The following is a 10,488-nucleotide window of genomic DNA, read 5'->3' on the forward strand; positions in this document are numbered from 1 at the left end:
TTTTTTTTTTTTTTTTTTTTTTTGGTTTTTCGAGACAGGGTTTCTCTATATAGTCCTGGCTGTCCTGGAACTCACTCTGTAGACCAGGCTGGCCTCGACTCAGAAATCCGCCTGCCTCTGCCTCCCAAGTGCTGGGATTAAAGGCATGCGCCACCACCGCCCAGCTACCTTGCTCTTACTATGTAGCCAAAAATGGCCTTGCATTCCTGATTCTCCTGGCTCTCCACCTTCCAAGTGCTGCAATTATAGGTATATAATATCGCTCTTCAGTCCACCCTCACCCTACCCCACCCTGATCTGTGACTGTGTCTTACTTTGCAGGCCAAGTTGGTCTAATGCATACCCTATCTCAGACTAGCCTCAAACTTGTGAAAACGCTTCTGCTTTCAATCTTCTGAGTAATTACTTTATAATCTAAAATTATACTTTAATCTGGACAGTGGTGGCACATGCCTTTAATCCCAGGACTCAGGCAGAGGCAAGTAAACCTCTGGGTTCAAGGCCAGCCTGGTCTAGACTGAGTTCCAGGATAGCCGAGGCTACATAGATGAACCCTGTTTTGAAAATCAAACAAACAAACAAACAAATAAATAATAAATTAAAAAATGAAATAGTATTTTTGTATCATCCTCTGCACCTCTTGTCCCCTCTGGTATAACCTGGCTGGGTGCTGCCTGCTTGTCTTTGCAGGGTACTGGCCAGTCACCAAGTAGAGACAATATGACAAGGGTAGGATGAAGTTGTCCCAGTGCTGATGTAGGGAATGCCATTGTCACATCCGTCCCTTGACAGAAGATCCCTGCCTTTAGTTCTTGAACCTGTGAGCCACAGCCTCCCAATGCCATGGCACCCCCAAATCGACCCATGATATACTCCAACCAATTCTTTCCCTCGGCATTTGTCCTGAGGGAGCTGTGTGTTATTCTCAGGGTTATTACATTTCACTTCCCTCTGGAGGCCTTTGCTTTTGTATTTGCCAGTAGGGAAACCTTAGTTAAAAGTGTTCCTTAAACTGGTTAGTGTCTGGTGCGGAAGGCAACACCAAGAGCAACTGGTGTTTACTGAGAGTTTGTAACTGTACCAAGCCCCATGGTAAGTACTTCCACCTGCCCACTCACCACAGCAAGAAGTGGGAGTTGGAGGATGGACAGACAGGCTAAGAGGCGCTGAGCAGAAAGAGAATGGTCAATTCCTACAGAGACCCAGGATGAAGGATGGTCCAGAAAACCCTGGATAGGACTCAGAATTTAGGCCTCCCCTTGATTCAGTTGCCTTTCCTCACCAAGCGCCAGGTTGGAAGGTCTCTCATGAACAACACTCCTTAGGGCCAGTTACCCTCAGATCCTATCTTTGGGAAAGAACCTTCTAGAAGGTAGACACCAGGAGACAGGCAGTAGTGATATGACTTTCCTTGGGTCTGTCAGAGAAGTTGGTCAATAGCCAGGCCACAGAATCTAGTACTTTCTAGACATTTCTGGGAACCACATCTGACATGTTAGTGGATCGGACTCCAAGGGGGCGAAATCCAATTTAGGAGCATGATGATAGCTTGCGATTTGTCTACCACTTACATTTTACTAAGGCCCTCCATGTGGTTTATCTCATTTGATCTTCAACGTTACGCTTGGACTTGGGTATGATTATCAGGAATCAGAGAGGTTAAGTGGTTTGCCTGAGGTCACACAGCTAATAAACTGCAGAGCCAACTGGAAATTAAATCCAGCCTTTTGACTCCCAATGTGGTGCTCTTCCAACTCTCGCAGACTTGGGTCTTGTAACCCTTACATTCTAGGAGTTTTGTGGTGTGAGCAAGCTCGCCCTCCAAAGCTAGGAATCCAAGCCCCCTTTTCTACTGCTCCCTGTCTCTAATCGTCCCCTCCTCCTCTGCACTTCCATCATTTGCATTTTGAAACTGTTTCCTTAATTATTCCGATGCTGTTACAAACCCAGCTCTCCAGGCTTTGTGGCATCCTCTGATTTATCTCTGTCTGGATAACAGCTCCCCGATTCTCCTCAGGGAATTCAATTTTCATTCATTTTTCTGTAGGACTAGATTGATATAGACCCTCTGCCCCGGTCCATATTACTCATCCCGGCAGAGAGACCCAGGGAGACCAGCCCTCCTCCCAGCCCCTGGGGAGTGTCTGTCTTGTTCAGGGAGCTGTGAGGAGTTCTCCAATAAAAGGACAGGGGCCTTTGCTCTTCTGCATCTGTCCACCCAGTCCTTCCAGTCATTTGTCACTGGCCCCTTTTGTGGACCCACCACTTTGTCATTTGTCTCCTTCTTCCCAGAACCTCAGAGGGATCTCTCAGCCAGGATGCTCAGCAGAAGGCCATCCCTGCTCCATAAACCTGCCCCATGTCCTTGACAAAGCAACTTAAGGGACATGGAAAAGACACAGTCCTGTACTTGAACATTGCAGTTTTAGTAAGTGACAGAGCAACAGAACAAGGACACTAAGATTCTTAGAGGACTCAGGCAAGTGGCACTTATTAGCAATGCTATTCAGAATGCCCCTCTGTGTTGCTTACTTAATCTCCACAGATATTACCAGGTCTATTAACATCCTTGACCTACAGACAAGTGAAGCGGAGCACAGAGGGACATCCTTCAGGTTGCACAGGTGGCGAGCCAGTATGTACTCCAGGGAGACAGGCTTTAACCTAGTCAGTGTTACCAAATAAGTCTCTTTTGAGGCTCTCCCTGGGCATGGATTCATGCAGTATACATGGATCAGAAAGGCCAAAGCCTCTAAGAGCCATCTGTGCCGCCATCTTACCCCATGGATCAAGTACAGGTAGGAGCTGGGAAGCGAATCTAGGGATTGACCTTGTTCTTCTGTCAGAATTAATGATCTTTATATCATTCAGAAATTGAGAGTGCCTAGATCATTCACTCCTGCACTCACCAGGCACCTACTATCTGCCAGTTCGATGTTTGGCCCTGGGAAGCAATGACTTGGGGTGCTGAAGCCGTAGTGTACTTTCACAGTATACCTGTGAAGTACAGCCAGCAGAGTCCTCCGGAGGCATCTGCCTTCTTTGCCTCAGACGTAATCAGAACTGGATTCAGTAACAGGCTGTGGTTATGAACATTCAAATCTCAATTTGAGTATTCTCCTCCTTGGGGCAGCTTCTGGAAAGTTCCTGGCTTTTTTTGATTTTTCATTGGCTAATTGAGAATAATAGAACTCTCCTTGCATGGTTACCCAGAGCTCTGAGGGAGCACCTCTAGAAATGTCAGTATCACAACTGGATACTAGAAATTCTCCTGGATTTTTAAATTTTTAAAACAGGTTCTCATGTATACAGGGCTGTCTTGGAACTTGCTATGTTGCTGAGGGTGACCTTGAACTTGTGATCCTGCTGCCTCCACCTCCCAAGTGCAGAGATTAAGATGTGTGTCACTACACATAGCTTATTCAATGTTGGGGATTTGTGCATGCTAGGTAAGCACTCTGTCAACTGATTTGTATCCCTAGCCCTGCCCTGTATGTTCTTGACTGAAGATTTGAATCTGGGAGATCTTAGAGTTGAGCCCATGGTCATGGGCATTCTTTGTCTTTTCCTCTTAGAGGTAGAGATTTGTTCTTTCCATTCCTCTTGTGGTCAGCAAGCCCAGATTTCTCTGTGGGTAACCTTTTTCACTGTCGTGGGGAACCTCCCTCTCAGCATGGAAAAGGCCACCTTGCCTTGGTTCTGTCTAAAGGGTATGAGAAAAATACAGCTGGCGCTTTGTCAGCATCTTTCAGGCCTGATGTACCTATATCCCCTTGCAACTGCTTTCTCTGTCGTGTGTTTCTAAGTCAGTCTGTCCCCATGCTTATTTAAAGAACAATTTGGGATTCCAGATGCCTTTTGCTAAGCCTTCCACCTGTCCCCGTCTCCCTCGTCAACCTCTTGAACTCAGAGACTCCTGAACTCAAAAGATCAACTCAAGGAACCAATTTAGTAAAAGCCCTCACAACTCCTTCCTTGCCTTTCCCCCATGGAGTAGCAGTAGTCTCTTTCTAAAGGAGACTGAAATTCAAGAGGACCGAGCAGGCTCTTCTGAGATCCTAGGCTCAGTCCCAGAGTTTCTAAGGGTCTGATTCATTTCGTCCGCTCATTGAGAGGACACTGCTCATGGGGATAAAGAGGGGAGAAGGCCCAGCCTGGCTGCATTTGAAATAACTGCAGGTGTCAAAGCTAATCTATAAAACAACCCCTTCATCATCTTGGAGAAAGATTTTTACTGGAGGAGCTTAACTCAGCAGTTTCCTCTCAGGAACTGACTTATAACCAAGAAGTGTAGGAGTGTTTGATGTATGCAGAGGTAACAGGAAAAAGCCCAGGAGGCCTATGGGAGGAGACGTGCACGTGAGACAGAAACTAGATTCCTGACACTGGAACCTGATGCGCTTCAGGGTCAGTGCCAACTTAGCTCACTGCTGGAGGGTCAACCACTGTGAACCTTTACTTACCTGTTGGTGCAATGGGATTGCCATCATTCCAAACTTATAGCATCAACAAAGGGAGGCAGACCAGTTAGCACCAAGCACCCAATGGACAAATGCCATCTGTCTCTGCTGTCTGAGGACAGGGAACACAGCAGGTCTCATGGCTTGGCCATCTTTTTGCATGAGACTGGCTTGCTATGAGGAGCTTGTTCTTGCTTATTAACCTGTTTGCTTGAAAAATCAGCCATCAAAAAAGGGAACAGGAGATGGGACTAATTGTAACTCTGGGCAATCAAGGAGAAAAGGCTAAACATTTGAGGGTAGCGGTAGGGAGAGGGCATTAATCCTGGTTCATTCATATCTGTTTTATGGCTATAGGGAGTTAAATTCTCTAAGTCTGCTTTCCTGTGCTTAAACATGAATGCTGGTACTCAGATAAGTCTCCTAGTTGTTGTGTGTGGGGGGAAATCATACATGATCCTGTATGAGAACTTTCTAGGGTCCCACACCTCTGGCCCTTTAGACATCCCTAGGCTTGTAATCACATGGGGGGTTGTTTAAATACTATCGATTCTGGCTTGGTAGGTGTGATGTCTGTTATTCTGCCTTTCTATTGGCTTGCTGGGGGCTGCTGGGGCTGCTGGCCCCTGAGCCTCACTGAGTGCATCCCCCCTGAGGATTCTGCTGTGCTGTATAGTGGCCACTGACCACATGTGACCACAGGGCACATGGTCAGAATAGAGATGTGCTATACATAAGAGATGCATCAGATTCTGGGTGCTTAACACATAGAAAAGAGTAAGGAACAGTTCGTTAAGATTTTTTAACTTTACGTGTTGCAATGATTTTGGATACATTGTGTTAAATAACATCCCGTATCGACATTAGTTTCATTTGTTTCTTGTTCTAGCATGGCTGATAGGGAATGCGAAATGCCATGCCTCTTCTAGGGCTCTCTGACTTTTGTGAGATTGTGCATGCACATGAACACTCAACTCATATAGAGGCACAGAGCAGTCCCTCTCCTCTTAGCATTTAGCCCAGCTTCTGGCCATCAGGAAGGAACTAATTAAGCATTCGCTGGGACAGATGAAGGGGAAGATGCTCACAAATATAACCCGAGGAACAGTGGGCCCTACACAAGAGACCTCAGCTGCACACACTGCCGATCGCTGAGCCCTGAGCCCTGAGCAGGTGGCCGGCCTGAGGAATGACTGTCTCCCCTTTGCTGTTGACCCTGACCCACTACCCATCCATTCTGTCATCTTCAGTCCCACCCCCTGCTCTTTTCAAGGCTTTGACAGCAAAGAAGTAGGAATTCCAGTGCTCTCACGCCAGAGCTACCAGATAAAGAGCACCCTCGAGGGATTGCCTGAGAGGAGGGCGTAGCACCCTGCTTCCCTGAACCCTCCCCCGAGGCTAACCCCAGGACTCCACCCTCCTCTCACAGTTTGAATCAACCTCTGGGTTTCTCTTGAGGCCCTGGGCCCCATCCCTGTCTTGACTAGGGGGTTCAGGCCAGTGGGAACCTGCCCAGACCTCTCTATACTCTTGATACCCAGGAGGTGTGGCTACGAAGGGGGTCTGAAGAGAAGGAAGAGACTTCTGAAGATGACCCCATACATGCCCAAGCTGTGGTTTCCACAGCTTCCACGATTCCTAGAGACGGAGAGTGAGGCTTCAAGGTGAGGCTGCAGTAAGGTCAGGGGCCGGGGTTTTGCCTTAGGGTCAGCCAGTCCCAAGAGCAGCACTGGTGAGCAGCACACCCCCAGGGCTCTGGGCAGCTGGGTGGTATCCCAAACCACAGATCTCTGAGATGATCTTTGTCCCCTCCACTGAGGATGAATGAGTCACACACCCCCCACCTCCAAGTCTTCCACACCCCTTCCTGCCCATTGTGATCTTTCTCACTAAGCCTTTCTCACTAAGCAGGACAAAGGGAAATCTGGACCCAGTGAACTTACCAGAGGTCAGGGGAAGGATCTGTCTCCATGGCGTGGACTGGGGGGCCTGATGGGAGCAGCTGTTCTCCCTGCTGTGGAGGGAAGCCAGAGTCAGGAGAGGAGAGTGGGGTCCCCATCCAGGGAGGGATGGTGGGGGTGCTCCAAGTATCAGCACAGAGCACAGAGGAGGCCTTCTCCTCTTTCTCTGGTAGAAGGCTCTCTGCTCCCCCTGGTAGGCTGGGAAAGCCTGGTCTGCTTAGGGGGAGGGTAGCTGAGGGGTTGGAGACCATCTCAGAGAAAATTAAATTGCACTTGAGGGCAAATTCTATTAGGGAATAGAGCCTGTCTCTCAACAGCCTGTGTCCATTTAGGTGATTAGCTAGCCCCAGCACCTCCACCCAGAGCCGGGCCAGCTCTGTCCCTCTGCCAGGGAAGCCAGGTGGGAGGCCTCTGGGGGCCCAGCCATCCTTCTCTCGGTGCCCCAGCCTGCCCTGTGCGCGTCTTCCCTCAGCACTCAGGACCTTTTTGTAGGAAGTGTGATGTGAGGGAGCACTGTTCTAGAACACTCCCTGGTGGGTGTCATGGAGCACACACAATGACAGGCACATCAGAGGGGATCCAGGGTGGGTTTCCAACAGGGACCAGGGAGGTCAAAGGTTGCTGGGGAGACTCTAGAGATAGAAAGATGGAGAAAGCCCACTGGTGGCAGCAGAGATAAAAAGGAGGAGGTGGGTACGAGGCAGGATCCCAGTCAGGAGGAACGAGAACTAAGGAGCCAATGAGGAGGACCGTGAAGCTAGTGAATGGAGAATATCAAATATAGTGGTGAATTAATTAGTGGGCTATAACATCTGCGGGTAAAATGAATATGTCTCTAAAATAAGCTTTACGATAACACCATACACCTTGTGGTTTGTTGTAAAATTTCTTTCCCATACAAGGGTTACACAAACTCTGGGTTAGTAACAATTGAGTGTTGGCTGCATGCACAGGCTCTTCCTCTCAGTCTGTGATTTGGTAGAAGAGTCCAGAGCTGAAGTCACTTCCACACCTCTGTTCCCTAGGGCTCCTGAGGTTGGACTCTGTCTCATGAAGAGAGAGCACCTCCTGTCTATACCGACTAGTGAGAGAATCTTGCTTGGTGTTCTTTGAGTTTCTGGCTATAAAATCTGCTTTAGCAAAACTTCACGTTACATCTACAGTGCGTTCTGAGGAGACCAGCTCCCAGCTCTAGAACACAAAGAAACAAGCACACACAACATACAATGAGTTCTAAGCCTATATAAGATACATAAAGCATCGTCTTGGGCTGGAGAAAAGTCTTGGGCTTTAAGACCACATTTTATAGGACCTGAGTCAAGTTCCAGTACACACAGCTGGCAGCTCACAACCCCTGCCACTCCAGCTGCAGGGGGATTTGATGCCTCTGGCCTTTGATGGTGCCAGCACTCACATGTTCATGTTATACATAATAAAAATAATAACAGTAAAATATTTTTTAAAATATAAAAGCTTGTTTCTGACTAGCTACATTTGGTTGGGGATGGGGCTCTCCTAAGGCCACCCATGTATCCCAAAGGCATAAAATTTTAGCTCTAAGTGAGCTTAACCTTCAAACCAAAGATTATAACAAGTATTTGTTTGCCAAGATAGTTACATTTAACCAAAACACCAGGGATTAGTGTTCTGGGCGAGGATGGGTTGTCAGGAGAAGAAGGTTCTGAGGAAGAGAGAAGGTATGTATGTCATGTTGGACAAGGGTGTCCCCAGTCTGCAGGTTGTTGATTTCCAAGCTTTAGTCCAAAGAGAGAATCCCAGGTCTGTCCTGTTCTTCTCCCTCAGCTCATGGAGTGAAGGGGATGCTGTCCCCTTCCCCATCACAGACCTGTGCTCAGCTGTTGGGATGTAGGTTTCCCATCTGGAGGTCCTGTGAGTCCTGGGAACTGGCCAATGGGGTAGAAAACCTGGTACACAACCAGTGAAGGGTGCTCCACTCTTGCAGGATCTGGACTCTTTATTCCCCAGGTGCACCCTCTCTTTATGACCTCCCCTCCCCACTAGAAAGATGCCAGCTCTCCTCCTGGGGTTCATTCAGCAGGCAAGAACATTTCCTTGATAGGCCTTGGGTACTTCTATCTTTTTTTTTTTTTTTAGGATTTACTTATTTATTTTATGCATATGAGTATATCACCATTGCTCTCTTCAGACACACCAGAAGAGGGCACCAGACCTTGTTACAGACGTTTGTGATTGCTGGGAATTGAACTCAGGACCTCTGGAAGAGCAGTATGGTGCTCTTAACCACTGAGCCATCTCTCCAGCCCCGGGTACTTCTATCTTATCCTAATCACTCACTCACAAGGGCCACACTGAGTGACTTTGAGGTCTTGAGAACTGTGGAGTCCTCTTAGCTTCACTTCTCAAAGTGCTCAGTCCTGCAGCACCGGGCAGACATTCAACCAGGCAGCCGCTGCCTCAGTCTCTGCCTCTTGGGTCAGCGTGAGATTGTGGAGCTCTGCCCATCCTCAGATACTCTACCGTCAGCCACTGTACTGTCCAGCTCTGGGACTCTCTCCTTACTGCAAAGAACTAGTCTTGCTCACTGTTCTCTTCCCAGCTCCAAGCACACAGTCCAGCATATTATGGCTTCTTTGTAAGTATTTGTTATGTGAATGAAGGAGGTAAATAAATGGATAAATACCCCTCCACTGCAGCTCAAGAGTAAGGAACAATCCAAGCATATCCTCCTGGGTCTGTGAGGCTGAGGAAGTGGCATTTGCTCCAGGGAGTAGCTGATGGGGATCTGTCAGCCCTGGCTAGGTTATGGGATTAGTTATTGGGGCAGTCAGCTGGCTAGAGAGTCACAGTTGTGGCGCTGTCAGGGTCCCTCTTAACCTCTCATCTGTAATGCTCTCTGGCTTTTTATATACTTCCTGCTCTCCCTGTGACACTCTATGGACTTCATTTCATTCGCCACATGGTCTCCTGTGACGAGAGCTACAAAGACAAGAAACCTCAGAAAATAATGCAGAAAAACTGAGGCGCAGGCTTTCTGCTTTAGATCCTGATGGAAGTAAGCAGGAGGGGTCCTGCCTCAAAGCTCTCAGCGAGGCCCCAGGTCAAGATGTATGCCTGCCTTCCTTCCTCCCTCCCTCCCTCCCTCCCTCCCTCCCTCCCTCCCTCCCTTCCTTCCTTCCTTCCTTCCCTCCCTACCTTCGAACTCCTGGCCATTTCCTGAAGTCAGAATCAGGAATAATGTCTCATGGATCTGTTCTTCTTCTTCCAGGATTCTATCTACTGGAAAGTGACCTTAGAGTCTTTGAGCCCACTCATCCAGCCTCTGAAGACTTCTCTCCGCAGCATGGGCTAGGGATGGGTGGTGGTCCTTTGGCCTAAATGCAGACACCTAGAGTGCCAGAAGTTCTCTGTTTTCAGATCCCGTCAGGGTCATCTGTAGGCTCTTCTGGCCCAGAACACTGCTCCCCACAAAGGTTTTCTTTGAAAACAATTCACTCGGCAGTTTGATTTTCCTCTGGTTATGTGCTATGCATGCCTGTAATAAGCACTTCCCCTGTAAGGTTTTTAAAAGATTCATTTATTTATTTTATGTATGAGTGCTCAATCTTCATGTACATCTGCATGCCAGAAGAGGGCGCCAGATCTCATTATAGATGGTTGTGAGCCATTATGGGGTTGCTGAGAATTGAACTCAGGACCTCTGGAAAAGAAGACAATGTTCTTAACTGCTGAGCCATCTTGAAAAGTCACTATTAACTTGCCCCCTTTCCAGAGCAGGTAGCTGGTTTCTAATGGAACTTACAATTTTAACTATTTTCTTAAAGGACAAATCGGATATTTGGTTGCCATTGACATGACCACATCCTGAAGTTTATGTGTTGTGTATTCAATACCTTGTGATATTTTCCTTCACATGGAGGAGCCCCTGGAGGTTTATACTGCTTAGAAAAGGCCACACAGCAATGTTACACAGGTAGTGCCTGTGACCTGTGTCTCCAATATCTTTACCCTTATACAGACCCTTCCTCTCAATTTGGGCTGCCTTCCTGCCTTCCTGCCTTCCTGCCTTCCTGCCTTCCTGCCTTCCT

At 47.9% G+C, this 10,488-nt stretch overlaps 1 protein-coding gene across 1 annotated transcript in view; it reads right to left on the reverse strand.

Annotated features, from left to right (window-relative positions):
- Window positions 1-6,598, reverse strand: part of Lhx4 (LIM homeobox 4) — a 48,827-nt gene extending 42,229 nt beyond the window's left edge. Inside the window, exon 1 of the mRNA XM_028761035.1 lies at window positions 6,404-6,598. The gene's annotated coding sequence lies outside the window, so the exon portion shown is untranslated. The remainder of the gene's footprint in view (window positions 1-6,403) is intronic.
- Window positions 6,599-10,488: the final 3,890 nt, after the last annotated feature.

Source organism: Grammomys surdaster, unplaced genomic scaffold (genome assembly GCF_004785775.1).
Source record: "Grammomys surdaster isolate TR1022 unplaced genomic scaffold, NIH_TR_1.0 130, whole genome shotgun sequence".
Lineage (NCBI taxonomy): Eukaryota > Metazoa > Chordata > Mammalia > Rodentia > Muridae > Grammomys > Grammomys surdaster.